The sequence below is a fragment of the Dipteris shenzhenensis genome, chromosome 11 (genome assembly GCF_047967505.1).
Source record: "Dipteris shenzhenensis isolate YYH24624 ecotype China chromosome 11, Dip_SZ_1.0, whole genome shotgun sequence".
NCBI classification, from domain to species: domain Eukaryota; kingdom Viridiplantae; phylum Streptophyta; class Polypodiopsida; order Gleicheniales; family Dipteridaceae; genus Dipteris; species Dipteris shenzhenensis.
This window is the reverse complement of record NC_141606.1, coordinates 55,779,378-55,803,922: the sequence shown is the minus strand read 5'-3', so window position 1 is coordinate 55,803,922 and position 24,545 is coordinate 55,779,378. Positions and strand designations below refer to the sequence as shown.

Below are 24,545 nucleotides of genomic sequence, written 5' to 3'. Positions count from 1 at the left end.
TTCTTAGCCATTCTACTCATGTTGTGACCATGATTTGATTCCCAAGGGTGATAAGGTCGTGACACTCGTGTAAATAATTCAGCTCACTTGTATGTATGATGCTTGGTTGCTAATACAAGTACTTGAGTCAATTCTCTCCATACGGACTTATTGTCCTCTGTCATTGGGATATTAATTTATCCTACTTCCACCTTGTTTTATTCTATGTACATATGCTTTTCGGTTAAGAATCAAGAAAGAGATTGCTGTGCTACAGGTATAAGGTGCATGTTGTGGATTCAAACAATTGTGAAAGCATGGAAATTCGAGCTCTCCTAATTTTGGTGCAATGAGCATGGATCTTTCTGTTAAGCCTTCAAACATGTCATGTTGGAAATTTTAACCCTTCCCTTCTTCCTCCCTATACCACTTCTCTTCAAGCTATTTATCACTTTGGCTTCCTCTATATTCCCTCCTATCTCCTATTCCCACCATCCAGGCTCCTTCTGACACGTCCCAGCACTCCTGAAACCTCTAATCTGTAAGCAAACACAAGAACACACACACAACGTGAGAAACTGAGCAAGCTGCTCACCACCCAACCATGACATCTACGGGATGTGATCCCGAATCAAGGGATGTCCCCTCCGAGCCACGAGCTCAGCTATTGGCACGAACTCCCAACCAGATCCAAACCAGCCTAGTGTCCCATACCACCAGGTGGCGCTGTGAAGCCTGGGATCTGCTACTGGGCCTTGGGCTACGCTATGATGCAGGCGCGCGTCCGCGACTCAATCCAAGATCAGACCTAGCACCTGGGAACGAAACTTGCTCCCATCGGCTCCCTGAGAACTAAACCCCTGGGCCCCTTATATAGACTCGGGCCCCAAGCGCCAAAAATAGCGAAGACCTCTAACTGGTTCGTACCCTTGCCACTCAACTCGAGAATCAAGCCTGCCTAGCTCTAAGCCTCCCCAGGCTACCTGAGCTAGTCTTGTGTACCTAGTACACGTCATATACTAATCCGTGCACATGTCCCAGCACTCCTGAAACCTGTGTTCTGTAAGCAAACACAAGAACACACACACAACGTGAGAAACTGAGCAGGCTGCTCACAACCCAGCCATGACATCTACGGGATGTGATCCCCAATCAAGAGATGTCCCCTCCGAGCCACGAGCTGAGCTACTGGCACAAACTCCCAACCAGATCCAAACCAACCTGGTGTCCCATACCACCAGGTGGCGCTGTGAAGCCTGGGATCTGCTACTAGGCCTTGGGCTACGCTATGATGCAGGCGCGCGTCCACGACTCAATCCAGGATCAGACCTAGCACCTGGGAATGAAACTTGCTCCCATCAGCTCCCTGAGAACTGAACCGCTGGGCCCCTTATATAGACTCGGGCCCCAAGCACCAAAAATAGCGAAGACCTCTAATTGGTTCGTACCCTTGTCACTCAACCCGAGAATCAAGCCTGCCTAGCTCTAAGCCTCCCCAGGCTACCTGAGCTAGTCTTGTGTACCTAGTACACGTCAGATACTAATCCGTGCACATGACATACTTCCCCTCCTCTAAGAACTCACTCCTGAGTTCGCTAAGAAACTCGGAAATGTTCTTTGGAGGTTTTGTAATGTCTCCCATGTTGCATCCTCCTCAACACGATCCTTCCACTTGATCTTGTATTCCGTGATAGATCGATTACGAATCTGTCTGTCACGAAATTCAAGAATACACTCAGGTTCGTGTGGAATAAAAGTCAAATATGTAACTTTTATTATCTCTTGAGGAGAAACAAGTTGATCATCCGCACCCAAGACTTCTTTCAGTCTACTGACATGAAAGACTGGATGTACTTTAACATCAGGAGGCAATTCTAGTCGATATGCAACTCGTCCAATTCTTTTAATGACCTTGAACGGACCACAGTATTTGGGGGATAATTTCGGAACCAAACCAGTATACTTAGGCTCTTGGATTCCTTGGGAATTCGCAAATATACCATCGTTCCTTCAGAGAACTCTCTAGGTGAACGATGTCTATTAGCATAAAATATGTCCCGATCTTGGGCACTTCTAATAGACTCCTTGGCAAACTGCAACATTTCCTGCATGTCTTGCAAGAAGGTCTTTGCAGCATCATTTTGAATTCCTTTTAACCCAACCATAACTGGTGACTTAGGTTGAAACCCGTACATAAGCATAAAAGGATTGTAACCAGTACTAGAATGCTTTGCACTGTTATAAGCAAATTCTATCATAGGTAGGTAATCTTCCCATGAAGACTGTCTCTTAGATACATATGCCCGAAGCATATCTTCAACCAATTGGTTAACCTTCTCTGTACTGCCATCGGATTGTACATGATCTAAGGAACTCATAACTTAGAGTAGTTTCTAACTTCTCAAAAACAAGTGTCCAAAAGTTACTTGTAAACTTTGAGTCCCTGTCACTGACTATGTCAGAGGGTAAACCATACAGCTTAAACAAGTGGTCCACAAACTCGTGAGCCAGCTGAACAGCTGAAATAGTTATTCTAGTAGGTAAGAATCTAGCCATTTTTGTCAGACGGTCGACTATGACCCAAATGGAGTCATGACCCTTGCGCGTTCGAGGCAAACCAATAATAAAATCCATGAAAATACTTTCCCATTTATTACCTGGAATCTGTAATGGCTGTAATAAACCCGCGCTTCTAAGGCGTTCTACCTCAGTAACTTGACAAATCCGGCAACCTACTACATAGTTCTCAATAAATGCACGCATCTTAGGCCAATAAAAGGTATGCTTCACAAGAGACAGAGTCTGATGTATACTCGGATGTCCAGCACTAGGAGCATCACGATACTCCCAGAGAATCTTGGAGCTAAGTTCCAGAACATCTGGCACACAAATCTTTCCATTCCGGAACAGCAAGCCGTTCCTAATCATCCACTGACCTCCCGCTGCCTGTACAGTAGGTGGCACAATCCCTGAGTCCTGGTCAACCATGGAGCTCCCATCCTAGACTCTCTGCCAATAAGAACTAAAATGACTATCAGTTGCGTAAACCTCTCTCAAGGATTGAAATAGGTCTGAGGATATTTCCGTAAATGACATAGCATTTACAAACTTGACTCGACTTAAGGCATCCGCCACACTGTTCAAAACCCTTTCGATAACGTATTTCAAAATCAAAATCTTGCATTAATTCTGCCCATCTAGCTTTCCGTCCCCTCAATTCAGACCCATCACACACATACTTAATTGACTGATGATCAGTCAATACAAGAAACTTCGAACCATACAAGTAGTGTCTCCAAACCTTAAGGGCATACACTATAGCATAAAGTTCCTTTTCTAGTGTGGGCCAACGATATTAGGTGTCGTCTAGCTTCTTACTCTCGAAAGCTACAGGTCTGCCCTCTTGGAATAGAGCTGCCCCAATCGCAAAATCACTCGCATCGGCCTCTAAAACATAAGGCCGGGTAGGATCGGGTAATGCAAGAACGGGTGCTTCCTTGATAGAAAACTTCAAGGTTTCAAAAGCCTTGTTCAATGCATCATTCCAAGAGATCGGCTGGCTAGACCTGCGTCCACGACCTTTCAATATGTTTGTCAGGGGTGCCGTGATATGTTAATAATCATGGACAGACTTCCGTAGAAATACCGTAAATCCTAGGAAAGAACGATGTTGTTTCACAGTCTGAGGGATAGGCCATTCTAAAACCTTCTGGATACGATCCATATCAATGCTAATACCTTCAGAAGAAATCTTGTGTCCTAAGTAAATGATCTCCTTCATAAAGAAGTCACATTTACTCATCTTGGCATAGAGCTTATGCTGTCTTACAATAACTAAGACAATCCGGAGGTGTCCTATGTGATCCTCAAGCGTTCGGCTATATACCAAGATGTCATCTAAGAACACTACAACAAATTTGCCCAGAAAATCTCGGAATAAATCGTTCATCATTTGCTGCAAGGTGGCAGTAGCATTGGTCAAACAAAAAGATAATACAAGAAACTCGTAGTGGCCATACCTAGTTCGGAATGCGGTTCTATCTATGTGTTTAGCATAGATACGGATTTGGTGATAACCCGTTCGCAAATCAATCTTAGTGAAATACTTCACTCCGGCCAAACGGTCTATCAGATCATCGGAACGAGGTAGAGGGTATTGATTCTTAATTGTCACTTTATTCAATCGTTTATAATCTATACACATTCTCCATGTAGAATCTTTCTTCTTCCTTAAGAGGACAGGTGCTCCCCAAGGTGATTTACTTGGGCGAATATAGCCCATATTCAGGTAATCCTGTAGCTGTGAAGCTAGCTCATCCTCCTCAAGCTGGCTCATCCTATAAGGTGGTACACTAATAGGTTGAGCGCCAGGTACTAAATCTATGCGATGATCTACTGCCCGTTCTGGAGATAAACCTTCCAGCAGTTGAGCAGGGAATACATCCTTGAAACCATCTAACAACATTCTCAATTCACGGTGTGTGGTTCAAACACACTTAAATCATTCTTGTTATTTACAGAGACAACAAATGAAGAAAGTGGAATCAAAACACACTGATAGACATCATAATGAGAAGTGTTTAATATATTCCAAAGCTGCATCGCAGATACAATAGGTCCCTGAGAAGAGGGAATATTAACACACTGAATACAAAATTGGGTGTTCTTATCCACAAAAGAAAGGGTATGCTACGTCCATCCAATCCGAATATTGTGGGTTTTAAACCACTCTATTCCGATTGACAAGTCCACATGCTCCAAGTGCATAACATAGCATGTAAGAGCCCCTGTGTATTCTTGAATCCGGATAGGAAGCGCTTCAATCTTGCGATCCCAAAAATCTTCCCAGCTGGAAGCCTCATAGGTGTGATCGCTAGGTATCCTGGACAGCCCCATCTTCTGCACAAATTTGTAATTAACAAAGTTGTGAGAGCTGCCCAGGTCAAAGAGAATGTGAACTCTTTGGTCCCTAACTTCTCCATAAACTCGGAAAAGATCATGGGAACCAAATAACGAAGTATTAAAAGTGCAATTACAAGAAAGTGGGCAGGTAGTGACATTTACAGAAATACCTGTCATCGAAACTTGGTTCGCTCCCTTGGCTTTGGTACCCGGACCCGCCTAGAGCTTCGGTTCCAGCGCTTGCTTTTGATTCTTGCGCTTTGGACACTCATTCTTAGTGTGGCCCCGCTCCTCGCAGAAGAAGCAACGTCCTTCCTTCTTAAGCTTCAAGGTACGAAGGAAACGGGCTCGACCATTCTTCGCCTGAGTCAAGTGTTTCTTGGAGGCGTTGTCTATAGATTTCGTCTCCCCGGTACCAGTGGTAGACTGGAAGAACTTCCGTTTGTTCTTCCCACTCGTTTCGGAAACTGTGGTTCCCTTTGCACTGGCCATGGTATCATCATAAATACGCGCGTAATTTATGACCTCTTGCAACGTGGTACATTTGTTGTTCTTGATCTGCAACTTGTACGAGTCTGGCAAACCATCCACAAAGAAACCAAACAAGGTCACTGGATCCATCTTTGTGGCTCTGGTCTGCAGATCCCGAAACCTTTGAAGATAAACCTCAAAAGTCAAGTTCAGCTTGGACATATCGAGGGCTTTAAGCTTGCCTACGATATCATAGTCGTCCTCCTTCTTCAGAAACTCCTTCCTAAAGACCCCTTCGAAATCTATCCATGTTACAGGCTTAGGTTGGAGTTCCTTCCACCATAACAAAGCCTTTCCTGACATGAAGCCGGCTCCAAGCTGTATTTTCTTATCATCTGGATACGGGTGGAACTGGAAGTGTACTTGCCACTTGTGCAACCAAGTGTCAACAACCTCCTTGGTTCGAGACTTCTGATCTCCGGGAAAAGGATATGGAGTTATGTTCGGACCTAACACTGAAGCCATGGCATCCACATGCGTGGGCGCCTGAACAGTGCTAGTCAGAAGTGTGAGGGTAGTCTGAATCCCTTGGAGGTGCTGCGTCAACCCCATTTGATTCGCATTAACTTGCTCAAACTTTCCATCAAGAGCAGTGGTGAATTCACTAAAGGCTTTCTTCGTAATCAAATCGTCGTAGAGACCCTGGTCTTCCTCTGCAGGGTGGTCCAAATCCTGATCTCCCATGGCAAACTCAGGATTTACAGAAGCCATGTCTGAAATCTGATCTGAAAAGAGTAGCGAACTGAGAGAAGTGACTGGGGGAATCGAAGCTGGAAGGAGAGTGGAGCAGAGAAAAAAAACCGTCCCAAGAGGACGTGACGAAAGAAGAGAAGCTGGCCGAGAAGAAGGGGTACTAAGCTGTCAATCAGCTCGCGTAGGTGAACCCGGAGACTCCCCTGCTGGTTCCGCTGCAGGCTGCACTGTACGGAAATCTGCTGAGGCTGTACTGTACGGAAATCTGCTGCAGCTGTAGCCGTACCTAGGTGACGAAAATCTGGTAGAGGTGTGGAGAGGTCTTCTTGCGCACTCTAGCATAGGCTGTGGCTGAGCTTGGGATCTCGCCAGGCTATAAAGGAGACGGTGCAGCTAATCTAGGAAGCTATGCTTTCTAGAAAAGCCCACCCTCCCAAACTTGGAGGGTTGATGCTTTTTTTAGCATGCACACCCTCCTAACCTTGGAGGGTTGATGCTTTTCTCGCCCCACCCTCCCAACTTGGAGGGTGGTGCTTTTTTCGCACATCAGCCTCCCCGAACAGCCTGGCCGCACCCTGCTCCAGCCTCTGGCGCACCCCCCTGCCTGGCCGAATCGCTCCAGCCCATGGCGCACCTACCTGCCTGGCCGAATCGCTCCAGCCTCTTCCTGCGTCACCTAACCTACTGCACAGCCTTGACCACTCGGAATTCCCTAGGGTTCCTGTCATCCCTTCGTCTACCCAACAGCCCCTCTCACGCCTCTCCTCCAATTCCTCTCCACTCTCTCCTAGCTACACCTCACACCCTCTCTTACTTAAACCCTTCAGTAATCTCGAATCCCTCACTCTCTTCTTCCTACCTTTTCCCTAAAGTCTGACCACTTCCCATAACTGATGAACCAAACAAGAACTTGCAACACAAATTTCGAAATTAGGGCATACCTAGAGGAACAAATCGTCCAGAATTCTTGGAACATAAGTTCCTACCTCAGGAGTTGGCTCTGATACCAACTGACACGTCCCAGCACTCCTAAAACCTCTGATCTGTAAGCAAACACAAGAACACACACACAACGTGAGAAACTAAGCAAGCTGCTCACAACCCAACCATGACATCTACGGGATGTGATCCCGAATCAGGAGATGTCCCCTCCGAGCCACGAGCTGAGCTACTGGCACGAACTCCCAACCAGATCCAAACCAGCCTGGTGTCCCATACCACCAGGTGGCGCTGTGAAGCCTGGGATCTGCTACTGGGCCTTGGGCTACGCTATGATGCAGGCGCGCGTCCGTGACTCAATCCAGGATTAGACCTAGCACCTGGGAACGAAACTTGCTCCCATCGGCTCCCTGAGAACTGAACCCCTGGGCCCCTTATATAGACTCAGGCCCCAAGCGCCAAAAATAGCGAAGACCTCTAACTGGTTTGTACCCTTGCCACTCAACCCAAGAATCAAGCCTGCCTAGCTCTAAGCCTTCCCAGGCTACCTGAGCTAGTCTTGTGTACCTAATACACGTCCGATACTAATCCGTGCACATGACACCTTCCCATCATCTTACCTCGGCCTCTCCCTCGTCAACTCGCGTTCATAGTCATCCCCACCCTTTTCTACATGTACCTCGTTGTGTCGATCTCCCCATCTAACTATCGCCCTCACTCCCCTACTCGTTGGCGTGCCTTGCCTCTCCATAGCCATCCATTCCCTCTCCTCACCCCGCATATCATGCTGTCCTCACAACCACTCTACAGTCCCCCTCACCTTGCTCCACCTTCCCCTCCTCTCTCCTCACCGCCACCCTGCAACCTCCCCTCGTCTCTCCTAGTCGCCACCCCCCCATCTCCTCTCTACCTCCCCTCCTCCTTCCCTCACACCTGCTCATCACCCCCTCCCCCTCACCTCGGTCCACCTCCCCTATCCCCTACTATTACCCTCACGGCTGCTCACCCAACCCCTCTCCCTACTCAGCACCTTCCTACCCCTCCCATTCTCTCAATCCCCTTCACGGCCACCCCCTAACACTCTATTCACTCCTCAAACCTCCTCAGCTGCTTGCAACCGCAAGCCCCCTCCCCTTGTCTCTCCCTATTGCCAGCTTCTCACCTAACCCTTCCTCAAATCAACCCCCTCAAACCACCCCTCAACTACTTTGATCACATCCCCTACTGTACGACTCTCCAACACATCTCGCAGTTGCCCCATTAGATATTCTTGAACAAGATGTTCTTGTATCTCCCTAAAGAGAATGCATATTTGACCTTGTGTCTTTGCAAAAATCTTCCTGCATACTACACGTTGTACTTTTGCATTCTTGCATGCTGATCCCACATCACTAGAATTCAAACTTCCCCTTCACACACAAAGGGTGTGCATGCAGGCACAGGAAAGAGAGAAAGGGAGAAGGGGGGCGACATATTAATATCCAGAGGGGCCTAATGAAACCTAAAGGGAAGTGTCGTATTGGAAAGACCTCAACCTACTTGGTGAACTGTGAAATGAGTGCAGATTCATGCTATAAGATATATACGAGAGAGAGAGAGAGCTACATTAAACTTCCAACTTCGAGCCATATGCTTGATAAAGAAAAGAGTGATTCCAATAACAAAAATCAACACAAATGATTCTGAAAAGGCACATCAGAACCACGCTTTCCTTCAATCCACCATAAGCATGGGTTTGAATGGACACCTGAAAAGTTTGATCGAACGTCTTAAGAATTTGATTTAACGATTTGATCGTTAGATGATTCCATCATCCAATTGAAGCACGACACCGTTATCACCGACACCCCTCAACTGCGTAATAATGAACAACAATCAAGTTTCAAATTTAAAAGGCGATCACATATCTATATCTGGTTGGTACACAGGCAGGACAAACGTGCGTGACATCATCTGGCAACCGCTGAAGCCAGAAGGCAAGGGAAATTAAATTTATCTTCAGGATCGAGTGGGAAAGCAATCATACCTGGATATTTGAATGTACTGGCTATATACGGATCAAACAAGATTTGTGGCAAACAGCTGAGAAACGGTTGCACAAATTCCTAATCCGATTGTAGCGAAAAATCTAATACTTAGCTCAGCTTCAGCAAACTATGGAATTGAATCCAAGAGTTCAGACACCACATCTTCTTGTGGCAAGAGTATACAGATGCTTACCTATTGCGGTTGATGTCGGAGTGAGGAACCGACTCTCCCAGCAAAACCCTAGCGACGAAACGTCGGGGATTCACTCGGCATTGGTGGATCGACGAACACCACTCGGAACGTTCGGTCTTATATAGGTTACCAAAAAGCGGCGCCTATTCAAACAAGGTGAATGTCTTTACGGTAGGCAGCCTAGAGACATGTTTTGGTTTTGAGATCCCTCCTTGAACCACGTGTCAAGGTCTTAGGTGTTTATCTTAAAAATCGAATGATCGAATGGTCTAAGTTGTGCATTATTTTTTACTATGATGGCTTTTCTCTTCGCTTTATTGAGGAGAAAGCTGAAAGATCTCATCATCGGCTTGCAGGCACTCCCTTATAAAACGGCATCTGGAGAAATCAAAACAGTTTCCTACTTTTAATCAAACCTCGCTGCGTAAGAATGTAGGGAAGAGAAGAACTTGGAAGAAACGGGAAAGAGGGAAATGTACTACAAGTCAGGGTCGTATTCGAGGCTGTTGCAGGAGATGTGGTGAGCATTGTGGTTGTGCTTCCACCAACTAATGTTGATCCCGAAGGCACAGTTGCTGACGTAGAGCTCGATTCATTTAACGACGTGCGGCTTTCCCAACAGCAAGAGTGGCCAGCGTCATGCACGATCCATCCACCTTGCGACCAGACACAGGAGGTGGACATCGAAGCTATCGAAGAGGATGACATCAACGATGCAAAGGAGAGGAAAACGGCCATGGCGAAGGCGATGCGGAGGTAGATGGAGAGGTTCTTTTGGAAGAGGCCAGAGGAACGGAGATCAGAGAGGGTGCGACGATAAGGCAAGCTTGGTTGAGGTTATGGGAGGGAGCTTGTTCTTCGCCATAGCCACTAAGCTTCGAGCTCTGTGTGTCAACAAGATGATGAAGATGATGAACAAGATTATGAAGATGAACAAAAAGAAGACAATAGAGTTTTGAGCCGTCTCTTTCGTAGCGAGGTTTTCCATCTGCAGCAACACCACTGCCTTCTGAATAGCATCGGCTTCGACTTCTTCCTGGAGAACGCTTGACCTTGGGAATGCTTGACACTACACTTGACACAACTTGTACAAAGGTTCTAGAGTAGTATTTGTTGCCTCTATGGACACCCTCAAGATCTTCTTGATGGTAGGAACCATCAACGCATGCAACAAAGCGGCAGCACAACCCTCCGTAGATGATAGCAGCAGATTGAGAAGGACCAGTGCTCTCTCGCATACCACCCTATCGATCTCATGAAGTAGTTCTACTAGTATCGGAATTGCTTCTACCTTGATGCGTCTCCTTGATAAAATAATTTGTCTTTGCCCAGGCCAAGACAGCACAACGTGTGCTCATCTGGGCTTCATCAAATTTTTGGAGCATCTCGACTCCATGATCGTCTAAGACCACAAGGACACACTGTCCTCTCCTGACCACTTCTCGGGAAAATTTTCACGCACATAACTACAACTGCAATATTGGAAAAAGTCTGAGAATTCTCAGCTAGAAATGTGTATAAACACATCAGCCACAGAGACAGAACTTTCACTTTTCCTGTGATTGAAAGCCACGTTATGAGATTTTCGGTGAAACCTAGGGCCGCTACAGTAGTGAGAATTGTGGGAAGACATCCCCCCTCCTGTGAAGAACTTCAAAGATATGAGATTTCCATATGTCGTTTTGCAAAATATTTCTATTGATCAACAAGGATGATCTGTCAGCTGTGCAGATGGTTCTAATGGCAGAAATCCAAGATGCATCTAAAGAAATCCATACCAGCCTGGGAGACAAGCTCCTTCATGCCTGGAGGAGATCAGATGCTGCTGCTGCCTATTTTGATGGCATATGGGATAGTTTCCCTACCAAAAACTGTGTCAAAGAAGAGTTATGCAACTTTAAGATCAAGAAAAATTCATCATTGTGCTGCGTAAGAGAAATCAAATTACCAAACCTGGATCCCCGCCTCCCTCGAATTGTTTTCAACTGGTGAAAAGTGAAGCTATTCAAAGCCAAAGCAATCGGTGATGCATGGCTGCAAAGTCACATATATGTTGCCGCTTGGTAAATGATTATCTTACGTGATATAGAGATGACAATCACATAGGCTTACGAAATTGAAACATAACATTGATTTTGCTAGCAGAGCGTTCACATGACAATCGACCAAGGGGAAGACTTGAGTCTGAGTGTTCATCGTTCTGATGCAGATAATTTCATTAAAATTCAATTTGTTGAGCGGTGTGACAGCACAGATTAGAAGAGAATGCGATGAAATCAGAGAAATTGGATGAAAATTCGATGAAGTAACAAGCGAATTGGGAAGCACTAAGGAGATGCAGTCGGGATGGTGAACGAAAAAAGCGATGGAGATGCGGAGATAGGCCTCAAGATCTTTAATCTTCCTCTCTCTATTGTTTTTTGTAGAGCTAGTTTCAATGAGCCACAATTGCTATTCATGAAGAACCTGCTTTTCAGGTGATCTCTGCTATCTTGTTTGAGGCACCCATTTGTAATGAGAACTTTGGCTTCTGGCATGAGCCATGATCTTGTAGAAAAGATTAAACAAAAGAGAAAGTAGATACGTAGAGAAAAACAAGGCCCTTTCCTCCTCTTGTAAATTTCAAGGGGCATGGGACACTTACATAGTTTGGAGTGTTCCACATGTACATCAAACCATGGAACGTAGTGGAGACTCGAGAGATTAGTCCATATCAAAATTGATGATTTTGATTGAGAGACATATATGTTTATGACCTTGCCTCGAAAATGTCGTTTACATTCCAACACTACATGTAGCGATTTATATATATAATTTTGATAAAAGCTAGACTAATGATTTGTTATTTAATAATACCATATTTTAATATTGTTTCGATTTCAGACGTGTTTTTTGCATCTTTACATAAACTGATGCAGACGTACATACTTGGTGCATACATGAATTTGGATGTTCGACTTGGAATACAAACACGCCCATTGAGATTTAGGTAATGTGTTAGTCTCTTACATATTCACGATACTCAATCTCGGCACTAATATTCTTGACGATTCTAATCTCAACGCATGGGGAAGGGCCGTTCCCTCGAATTATAACTCTTTAGGGAAGGAATCGCGCCGCCTCCTCGCCCACACTATGTGTGGTTATATAAAGTATATTATATATATGTTTTGAATCCACCTTGTTTGTTCACTTTTGCTTTTGCATATTCTAAATTCTTATCTGTTTCTGTGTTGTGGTACTAGCAAGAAGGCAATGCTTAAACACACACGACATTTGCTCGGACCTACTATTGCCTGCTTAGTTTATAGTAAGGTATTTCCCTTTCTTAACTTTCAAAACTTATAGAAATCGTATTCTTCGGTTTTCTTCCATCTCCTTTAGTCACGTGTAATGAATATGAGCCCCTAGATTGATTTTAGCCCTTACAAATATGAGCCCTTAGATTGATTTTGATTAATATCAATCATGAAGGTTTTATTCAAATAGCGTAAAAACTCGTGGGTAAAAGCAAATCTTTGCTTCTTAAATGCAAAAAAGCAAAAACCATACAATTCTTATATTCTCAACTTATTTTTTTCATTTCAATTTAAAACATTGTTAATCTAAATAGACTTATTATAAATTTTGTAATTCATTCCACCTTTTCTCTTAGGTGGCCTACCGCACCCTAGTTGCCCAAGATCCAAAAAAGCAAAAATAGGAAAGGGGGAGGAGTTGAAAGCGTAGAGAGAGAGACTCAGAAGGGGGGCTGGGGAGGAGGAAAGGGGGCCAATCATAATAATTTAGGAATTTCATAAACAACTAGAGTTGTGGCAGGCAGCCTCTCCATCGGGGAAGCTCCACCATAATGGATTAATTTGTCGCTCCCCCCCTCTGTCGTGATCACTCAACATAGGTTAATTGCAAAAATTAAGTATTTTATCAATTTTTAAAGGGAAAAAGTGAATGAGTAAAATAGTGGGCGTAGAACGCGATACAAATGTTAGGGGTGGTGATTTATTATTGATTTCGTGATGTCCATATTTTGGAAGCTGAAGTCCAACAAATACATGAATAAATCGATACAATATATGATCCTCGTTGAAGTCTATACAATATTATCACATGGACTACAACCATATGGATACAGGTGTTTGCATCCTTCGATTTTGCATCCATCTTGGATTTCCTTGCTCCCTCGCATTGATAACATGCATTAAAAGAGAGAAATGTTGTAAGAATTCCAATTGGAAACAAGCAATTTTGAATGGACAAACAATTCAAAATATTTATATAATAATGTATAATATATAATTATTATAACCAAACATATTGTGGGCAGAGGTGGCGCACTTCCTTCCCCAAAGAGTTATAATTTGAGGGAACGGGCCCTTCCTTGGGTGTCGAGATAACATCGAGACGTCAAGAATATTAGTGCCAAGATAAGTCTTGTGAATGGATAAGATATTGGCATGTTACCTGAATGTGAATAGTCATAATTGTAGTTGAACGGCATTAAAATCACTATGACCAGTGCGTTAGGTTATCCCTTTCTTGTTGTCTCTATTCATTTGCTTCAGTCTCTATTCCTCGTCCACTTTTAAATATTTATTCGTTTTAGCCTCTATTCCTGTGGGCAATTATAAATGATAAGCAAATGATCTATTCGTTCTCAATTTACGCTATCCAATAATAAGACTCCCAGCAGAATCTGTGGATCTAAGTGCTTCTTCCCAGTCATTGGCATGCCCTTCCTAAGCTGCCCCTTCATCCAATAGTGCATGCTTGACCAAGAGCGTTCGTTCTTGCTATCTTCATCGTGCAAGCTCTTTGGAATTGGCCCGTGAGAGCTTCCCCCAACCTCTGCATGCTGCCCAACTAATTTCCATTCGATGCATGGTTAACATATCCCAATATATGGAGATGAACCGTCACTAAGCTGGCATACCATAACTTGGCTCGATAGCATGAAGATTGAAAATGCGTAAGTTTTTCTATCGTGATCCACTGCATCAGGTAGTTCTTCCCACACATCTCTCTCAATGCAAACCCTCCATCGCACATCAAAATATTAAATTTTCATCTTGCTATATCACGGCTCTCAAAATCTCAATGCTCTCTCGTACCACTTCCAGATTCCAACACCAATATCAAGCATGAAAACGTGTCCTAACCAAAAACTCAACATATTCCTCCCGTTTCTCCTCAACCACCACCATATTGCTAACTGAGTTTGAAAGAGAGTGACTCCAGCAGCAATCAATGCCTGATATAAGACCATGGCATCGAGTTCAAAAGAGAGGCATACCATGTCACCTAGAAGAGGAAGCAAAAACTCATCTTCCCAAAAGGTCCGAGCTTGCAAGGTCTGGATAGCCATCATCATTTTGTTCCTCATTTTGCTGGTGGCTCCTCTCCTTGTTTGGCCGATCACTTGTGGAGCTTTGACTCATAATTCATCAACCATCGACTTATATGCTGTCTCAACATTGATTTCGCCTACTGTTAACCGGCACTTCATTTGCCAAGGTAAGGAGAAATTTGGTTCTATGTGCACGCATAAGACTTTCACCGTGACATTCATGAAAGAAGTGTCCTTCACATCCTCCTCCATCATATCTATTTGCACTGCTGCATGCTTCTTGAAGGAGACTGTGGCAGACCTTTTAATACATCATCCCTCACCTGGATGCAGTCCTCTCTATTGGATCCTCCAATTTCACCTTCATCCCTATTGGTTCCTTCCCGATAACTCCATTCCCTTGACCTTGTCTTGCTCCAAGAGCATGCTTGGGAGGCCTTTGTCGTCTCTTGATTCTGCCCAGCATTTCAACCCTGTCCATGGATGTTTCTTTGAAATCATGACATTCCTACACAGAATTGTGGGTGCTTCCCAAACTGCATGAGAAGGTGAAGGATTCAGCGGACACTTGGGCATGTCAATTAATCCGACCTCTTTAACATTGTAGCCCATGTTGGGTGACTATTCGACGTCTTGACATTGATTGGGAGGCAAAGACCTTAGCAGTCAGTAGAGGACGGTTGTAGAGCTTGAGAGGAGGATCAACGAAAAGGTCCCAAAGGAGGTGGATATGGCTGAGGAGGGGGGGGACTAGGGGGAAGCTTCAATTGAGAAGGAGATTTTATGAGGAAGAAGAGGAGGGCAAAAGAGGCAAGAGCAATGCCAATGAGGAGTCTCCTCCGCCATAGCCTTGGACCTTGCCTCTGAGATAAACTTTCAAAGTTCTTATGATAATCAACGTCTCTATGTTTGTCATGAGACGTTGTTTCAGCACAGAAGAGTTTGTGAAGCTCCAAGAAGAATAGACCAATGGGAATATCATTGCCCAAGCTAATTTTATGGAGTGAAAAAGTGTGTTTGTTTTTTATTGCTTTTGAGCTTTAGAAAACATGAATTACAACATAAGATATTTGAAAATCAATGTTTGAGACTTCGACACATGGCTTAATGAGGGTTCAAAAAGGGGAAACTTCCCTTTAGGCTACCTATCGTAAAAATTCAGAATTTTGCTTCTTACCTAGGCCACATCCAAGGGCAGGCCAAAATTTGTAAAGTAGCACAAATTGACAACAAAAGCGCACAAGTGCACGTAGTATAGTGGTACGGTAAGTGGTTTTGGATGCAAAAGAGAAAGCAAATGAGTTCTTTTGAAGGCAATTTTTGTAAGATGATCTCCATAAATGGCAAAAGGAGTTTCAATCCTCCACTTTAGCACTACTTCTTAGGGGGCAGTGCTACTAAAATAAAATCTTCCAATAACATGTAAAAGGAAGTGAAAAAAGCAAGTGAAATTAAAATACTTATGCGGAGAGGAAGATAAATGAAAAGGGAGGAGGAGAGAGGTGAAAGACGAGGAAGGGTCAGTAAATGCATCTAAAAAAACCCACATGCTGAAGGCAATATTAAATACTAAATGAATCTCAAGTATAATTAGGGTAATCTAACAGTGTCAGCTTGACCGAATACTCATGAAAAAGGGCCATGGGCCTTGATTGGCAAAACATCCAACATCTCTTACGGGGACAACAAATTTACTTATGAAATTTTAATTAAGTAATCTTAGAATGTAGTTTTTTTCCATCCATATTCCATGTATACTATTGTGACAAAAAGGAAGGACCAAAAGACAGAAGAAGGACGAGGCACCATATTTGGTCAACAAAGACCCAATTCTTAGGGGTGGTGTTTTTCAAAATTTCCAAAGAATTAAAGGCCACATGCCAGCAGTTGTTGTAAACCCAAACCAAAGAAATACACTAACTACAATGACGTTGGCTTAAATAATACATGAATTGGAACCATGATAATGAATTTTGTTTCATCATGTCCAACACTTTCAAATTGTAGTTACTCCCTCATGTGGTGAAGTACATGCTCAAAAAAAGAAAAAGAGTGCAGCTTATTCATAGCAATTTTAAAAGAGCATTTAGGCTCGATGAGAAGTATATTCCAGTGTATTTGATGGCTCCTGCAGTGCAATGAGCTACGAACATGAACGTCGTGAATCGCTGTTGTGAAGTACCTTCTTTTTATATTAAAACTATTTTGAAATTGAAAGCTATTGTCAAGTACCCTAAAATTTAATAAGAAATGCATGCATAGCATACAACTCATTGGCATAGGGTACTAACATGCACTTGCATGATTAGGATTTGGAATGTCAAAGGAAATATGTATTTGCTTTAAGTATTTTCATGATTTGTGATTTGAAATTTAAAAGCAATGATATATTCTTTTTCATATGCTAGTTGGATATGCTATTTTGCACATGGCAACAAACTTAAAAAGTGTAGCATGTTAACATGCTTACTCCATATAGTGCAAGACGGTTGTGAAAGAGATTAAAAAACACCTATAAATGGTGGGGAAGAATGAAATTTCCAAGGATGATGCATTTAATGGATTACCTCAAATTTTTAAATAGTAATAAAGCTATAAAGGCATCATCACCAAACAAAAGAACATATAGGACACTTTGTTTAGAGCATGCTAAGATAATAAAGCAACCTAAAGGGTTTATGGATAAGTGACCAATAAGAGAAATACCTGGCAAAATGTATCTAGATAGTAAGGCAATAAACAGAATCAAAATTTTATAGAATCGATCACATACTAGATCGATTTCACAGTTTAGTTTTTTTTTTTAAGGTATATTTGAGATCAGTCCTTCATTTATGTGCATGTCAAGCCTCTTTGAGGAGTCAACCCCACCACATTAAACTCCAAGTAATAAAACTGAAATTTTATTTTGTATATCCATGGTGTTATTTCAAATTTAAGTGTCCAATTAAAGTGTCAAAAATGTACTAAGGTTAAAGAGAACCCTATGTTAAACCTTCCTTGAATTAAAATGTTACCTTGCAAAAAGAGCACGAGAAAATCCCATGATTTAATAGTGTCACAAATATAATGACAATGTAACTCAATTTATTTGCGAGTTCTAAGTAAACCTCAAGATCAATTCAAAGATCCCTTGGGATAACTGATGTGTAAAAGTATATCAAGGCATATTGCATTTTACTCTTATATTGTGTACTATAAGTGTGTTGCTTCTCTTCCACACAGCTTTGTACTATTTTCTCCAACACAACAAAGACCCCATTATTCATGATGTGATTTTGTAACCAAGCACTAGTAGGAACGTGAGCAGCCATTGAGGAGTGCAAGAGAGGGCATCTTCCACTAGGATACTATGCACACACCTGGGGCATTGGTGGGCACGTGGTGCATTGATACAAATGAGAGTAGAACCAAGCATCAACATTTGGAGATCTTGCTAGTGAATTGAGCTGATTGAGAATACGAGTCTTAGCTACGAGTGCATAGGAAAGAACCACCGAGTAACATTTTATGCTAACCAGTGTGACAAGTTGCAATAGTTACTTGGTTAGGCACAAAATTTCAAAAAATTTATTCAAGTATCTCCGCTTGGGTATCATTTCATATTTTGGGTTCATGGGATAGGGTCATTTCCGTACTGGCCTAATGTCATCCATGATTGGGATGGTATGATGTACTACTTTTGGTGGCGCACCCTTCATGTCCATGTACTACTAGGCAAAACAATTTTGAAACTCATGTAACAAGGCTAGCAAGTCCTATTCTTGCATGGAAGTCAAATCATCAGCTATGTAAAATCGGCTTAGGGTCTTCTCCTATACCAGCTAGGTTCACCTCCTTGACCTTAGCAGGACTGTCATACCCATTTTTGGTCTCCTTGTGTGGCTGACCTTTTAGTCTATTCTAGCAGTATTCTATGGTCTTATATTATGTAAGCTTTGAAGTTCTTAGGGACTTGACATAGATTAGTCTCTTCCTCGTCCCCATCATCTTCTACAACTTCGAAGCAATTTTCTTCCCCTTGTAGGGGGTCTTAGAGTTCTTGGCCTTGGTTTTTTGGAGTGATTTATCCTCCACAAGAGGCATCTCTATTGCAGGAGCCTACTCTCCCTTAAGGGAACTGAGGGGGGCTTTAATCTATTCAATTTGGCTCCCCAGTTTGATGAGAATTCATGGTGTGCCATAAATGTCACCCATATATCTTAGCCACTGAAGTTATGTCTTCAATTTGCCTACCTCTTGATCCTCAATTAGGGTCCTTAGGACATTTATCATGTTAAGGGGAACTACTAGACCCGGCCCCTTGGGATTGTAAGCTGCCATCTTGGTTCCTATGTTTTTGGCCCCGTCTATGGTCACCATAGGACATGCATCCAATTTTGGGAGAACTTGGGCTATGGCAGTGGAGTGTACCAATGTTCATCTGGGTCCTCACTAATATCTTCTTAGTTATAGGCTTGGAACACATTCATGGGAGTGGTTCTCTGCATAGTGTTTTTGACTCAGCCGCAAAAAGATTGCCAGTCATGTGGTGTACCTTCTAGGTCTATAGGTCAACCCTTACAATTTGCTCATCCTTGCATAGATAAATTCTAATAGATGCCCATTCATGCACTAGGCATGTGGTGCGCATAAAAGGCCTACCTAGGATGACATCATAGCCATCCAACTGCTTGTGGAAGTCCATCACTATGAACCAAACACGGTAGGTGAGACTAAAGGTTTTGATTACATCCTTTAGGACTCCGATTGGTTGCGTTGTTGCACCATCGGCTAATTTTGCAATCAAATTGGTGCTTTCCATTTTGGGCTTTTCCCATTTTGCCTAACGCTAATTCGTGATGATACTAACACCCGCTCCCCCATACAAGATCGCCATACCCTTCTTGTTTTGGTAGAAGATTATAATTATAGAATTTGTGTCATCGCTCTTGAAGTATTGGCCCAGCTTATTGACCAGCATTTTCAACACTTTTGGCTCCTTATGCAGGGCTTCAACAACCTCAATGTCCATTTCTTCTGGGTTGACCATCTGCCCATTCATCCAATTGGAGAGATCTCTCCAAAGGATGGGATTTTCTCTTAACAGGGTAGCTATGGGCATTTTATCTCAGTGGACAAGAAGAGAGCAAGACCGGCAACATCCCAGGGTTGGCCAATCAGTTCTCAGCCTTCTGACTATGGTTCCTTAAACTCATAAAAGGACATGGGTTCCTCATCTACAACCTATTTTGCCAAGTAGGACATCTAATGATGCAGAAGGAACTTCCTTGATGAGGTGCTATTTGTGACTATCTCATCCACTTTATCTAGGGTAGGTAAGGGCTTTAAGGTTATTTATGGAATCTTATGGTTGGCATGGATGGTGTCCATGCTTTTATTAGTCCTGAGCCACTTCTTGAATCTCTCCTTACATTCTCGGCCTAACTGCCAATGTGCTTCTACCAAGAATTGCTTCTCCATGGCTAGGTCGGGGTATTCATTTTGACCCACTGGGTTTATGTTCCATCTATGTGCCTATGTTTCAACTGCCCTATCCCTATCCTCAGTCCATGGTATAGTGGGTTTAAGATCAATCGTGCTGAACTTGATGATGTCAAGGTGGAGACCATTGTGGTCTCTTCATCTGAACCACTTTGGATGACGACCCGATTTGAACCTTTCTCTACCTTAACTACACTCGCTTGGCCCTTGCCCTTAGACTGGGAGGTGGTTACCTTTTCCCTATTAGCTTGTTTGCATAGATCCTTACTCGTGGCCTTAGCTTGGTCCCTCATGATCACATTCAATGATACTAAGGACACCTAGCCTCTCTCAATATTCAGTAGGTTAATGTTGCCTTTAGGGTTGACCCACCCCACAACCAAAGCATAAGGGGGTGTTCGAATTGGTTGCAGCTAGCCTGAATGTGGGTTGTCTCAATATTCAGTAGTAGGTTAATGCTACCTTTAGTGTTGGGAGGTGATCTAGCAGTCCTCCTCATGGGATAATCTTTAGGGTCGAGAGTTATTCTAGTAGACCTCCTAATGGAACAATCTTTATAAATATGATCCACCCCATAACCGAAGCATAAGGGGGTGTTCAAATTGGTTGTGGTTAGCCTGAATGTGGGTTGATCATCCTTGTATGGGTAGTCCTTAAGCAAGTGAGGTCCTTGGCATTTATAATGGGCTCTGGCCCTGATTGGTAACTATTTTATATGGACACTTACTAGAGCAGTGCGGACCTTAGCAAGTATAACATTGGAAGATTGTGGGGCCACATAAAAGTAGAGGGGAGTGGGGGACATAACATTGGGCCCTAAGCCTAAATAATGTCAATGTGTAGCTTCTATTAGGGGAAAGAAGACTACCTCTTTACAGTAGCAACAGAGAGAGAGAAAAGTGCAAGGATCAAAGAGCCAACTCTAGCTTTTCACCACTAGAAAAAATGATTAAATTGAGCAACATCAAGCAGCATCATGTGCCACTAGAAAGAAGTTAGTTGATACTACCTATATGTTGCACAACAATAGAGAGAGATACAAATGTCGGGGCTCAAAGGGCTGACTAGCTCTTCACCACCATGAAAAAAGGTGAAATTGAACTACATCAAGCAGAGCCTCACCTTGATAGCCATACATGTTGTCTCCTTCAAGAAAGGGAAGGAGCTTTTCAAAAGGCTTTGGTAGGATCTCTCTCTCTCTCTCTCTCTCTCTCATATTTAAAATGGGCCCTTTGCTAATTGCTCATGGAGGTCGATATGGAAACCTTCCAAGGTGGTATATCCAAGGTAGCTCGAATTCTATCATATCATAGTGGAATTCAATAGACAATATTGCCTCAGAATGGAGTGTTTTGGTCCTAAACAATTGAGATGGGAGTAGATTGACTCAAAGTTGTTTACGAGGAATGCCAATCAGTATTGCATCCAATGTAGCAATATTTAAAGTGATGTGTATGAGTAGCTAATGTTGTTTCATCACAAAGTCTACCAAAAGTGCCCTCCCATAAACATGGAGATCATTTCCGCATTTGCAAAGGGATATGTGAAGGATTTTATCCCTATAGCTATTTTGTGTGAGTTAACCATGTATTTCAATTGGGTAGGGCTTTTTGTGCAGTATTTGCAGGACTACAAGATGAGGATTATTATGATAGCCATCATAAGAGATGGAGGATGCATAATGAGAACCTATTCACACAAAAAAAAGGAGTTTCTTGAGGACTTGGTCAATTTGGTGTCTATCTGATGGCATTGCTACCACCTCATCAAAGACTATGGAATCCACAAGCTTCTCTCATGGAACAACTTTTGAGCCTTGGTCATCCCACAATGCCCCACCCAATACTTCACTAACCTTAATATAATAAAGGCAATTGTTCTCCATGTGAGGGAACAAATGAGTAAGGCCCAAGAGGACCTCAAAAATATGTAATAGGAGTTAAATGTTACAAAGATAGTAAAAGTCAGTAGTGATAGGGTGAGCCTAGTTATCAAGAAGAAAGAGTCTGAAAGAAGAACATGAGGAACTTCTCTCCCTATACTAATGAATGTTGATATCATGTCAAAGAGGTGATTGGAGATTGAGGTGGTCATTGACACTATGAAATCTACTCTTGACACACTTAGGGCTTCCGAGATGGAAGATCTTGATGTAGACAAGGATGTTGATGTTACCATGTGTCAAGGTATTGCTAGTTAACCAAGAACAAAACCACAGGTGCTAGCATGGATGAAAACGCAAAGCATAGGTCAAATTACATTCATTGGGTCAGACCACTCAATGCTTTATACAACAATAAAAACATAGAACCATTAATTTGCATCTTCATGCCAAACAGATCTACATCACCACATAGACAACAATAGCAATTACTAAACCCAACCTTGGCCTTCATCTTCTACTACATCTGAACAATTCTAGGTAGCCAACTAGCACTATAGTATGCTAGCTAGGCCTCTTACAAATATACAATGCTAACTAGCTTTATTGTTTTATTATTATAGGCTAACAAGCTATGAATTGTGCTGACTACCTAATGTTGAGTATGCTAATTAGCAACCCATTAGCATTGCTACGTTATGCTAGCTACTATGCTAATTTTAGCAACCCATTATCCATTGCTACATTATGCTAACTAGCATTATAGTTTCTTTTTTTATGCTAAATAGACATATCTGCTAGCTAGCACTACAATATGCTAGCTAGATCTCTTAGAAATATATTATGCTAAGTAGCTTTAGTTTTTTATTTTCTCTATAGCAACTAGGCATTAATTGTGCTAAGTACTTGTGGAGTATTATAAAAGACCAATTATGATAGCCATACATGCTAGCTAGCATTGTAGCATGCTAATTAGCACTACAGTACATTAACTAGCTTTGGAGCATGCTAACTAGACTTAGGTATGTTACCAACACTTGTGTAGAATTTTGTAAGCTTAACTATAACTTATATGTAAGTATAATTGGTGTTTATGGTATGCTTACAAATTCTCTATCTGCAAGTGGTAAATCCATCCCCAATGCTATTTTTCCATGGACAAGTGCATTAGAGTTGAGCAATGTTGCAATGTTACTATAGATTGAGAAGCATAGCAAGGGAATGAAAAAGATAAACTACCTAATGAAGACCAACAAGAGAAGTCAGGGCTAGGAGGAGAGAGAGAAGTCAGAGGATACCTCTTGTGCACCTAAACAAGGTCGACCCATCCTTCACAAGTCTCTTGATGTGTCAAAACTTGATGTCTTAAGTTGCAATTTCAATTAAATAAATTAGTGTAAAGGGAGTGAAGGGACTCCTCACTTGAGAGTGGGGTAGCACATGAAAGGGTTGTGAAAAATATCTTATTGAAGAGGAAATTATGCCAGTGTTGCTACAAAACTCAAAGGATGTGGGATGTAGGGTGAATAGATGATCATGCAACTTAGCATCCCTTAATTTGATGAGGAATCAAGGCAACAACCACTCGTCACTCATCCTCTTATGTGGTTCACAATGGGAATTTAGATATTAATTCTTGCAATATATTCTTGGAGGGTTTCATGCTCCTTTTGCTTAGCTTTGTACAATTGGCTGATCGGTCTCCACTTTGGGCATGTGGGAGAAAATCCCACTATAAAGGCCTTCCTTAGGGTCTCCCAGTTCATCTTTTCCTTAGCCCCTAGGGTCCTATACCATTGGTTTACCTTCCATCAAGGCTAAGCCTAAATGTGTTCACTTTATCTCGGTCACATGTTCTCCAAAGGTCTCGCAGATCTTCTCAAACATTTCAATGTGGGAGGCATGATCACCTTCACCTAAGAACTTAGTGATGAGATTAGAGATCATGACTGGGTGATTGCATGAGGCATTAGTGTCCCTCCCCATGACCATTTGCAACCCAACCCCCTTCCTAGTGCTTGCACTAGGATCCTCATCGCCTCATCAGTAGTATTGTTTGTGGCATGGGCAGAGATGCTTGAGGGGTGCATGGACTTAACCTCATGGGACCTAGAGCTAGCATGTGTGGTGGGCTCAAGTCTACTATCCTTACTGGTGTGGGTCTTGGTACGAGTATCTTCGCGTTAGGAATTGGCCTATAAGATGGAACCATGTGGAAGGTAGTGCTTTTAGTAGCTCCCCCTCGAGTTGTAAATAGATTGGGATGAGGGGCCATTGATTATGAAAAGGTATTATCCCCAAAGTCGATCTGATCATTCCTCCATCCCTTGGGGCTAGAAGGCCAATACTTGGGTACCTAGGGCTCCGGAAGTCCTTGTTAAGGATGGCTCTCCATCAAAGATTGTATGTGTGGCCCCAAAGGTTCTTTAGCTAATGCAAGTATGAAGTTGCTTTGTGCCTTATTGTAGTTGCTGGTGGGTCTTGTACTCCTCAACCACCCTAAAATGCCTGGTGAATGGGTTGATTTTATTAGGGTTGGCTAAGCCAAACCATCCCATGAGATTGGAAAAC

At 42.7% G+C, this 24,545-nt stretch overlaps 1 protein-coding gene across 2 annotated transcripts in view; it reads right to left on the bottom strand.

The window, feature by feature from the left end:
- The window catches only part of LOC147897210 (RING/U-box superfamily protein), a 69,634-nt gene extending 60,131 nt beyond the window's left edge, over positions 1-9,503 (bottom strand). Inside the window, exon 1 of one of the 2 annotated variants that reach the window (XM_087381602.1) lies at positions 9,265-9,503. The gene's annotated coding sequence lies outside the window, so the exon portion shown is untranslated. Of the gene's footprint in view, positions 1-9,070; positions 9,125-9,264 lie in introns of those variants that run through there. The other variant, XM_087381603.1, reaches the window with a different exon arrangement.
- Positions 9,504-24,545: the final 15,042 nt, after the last annotated feature.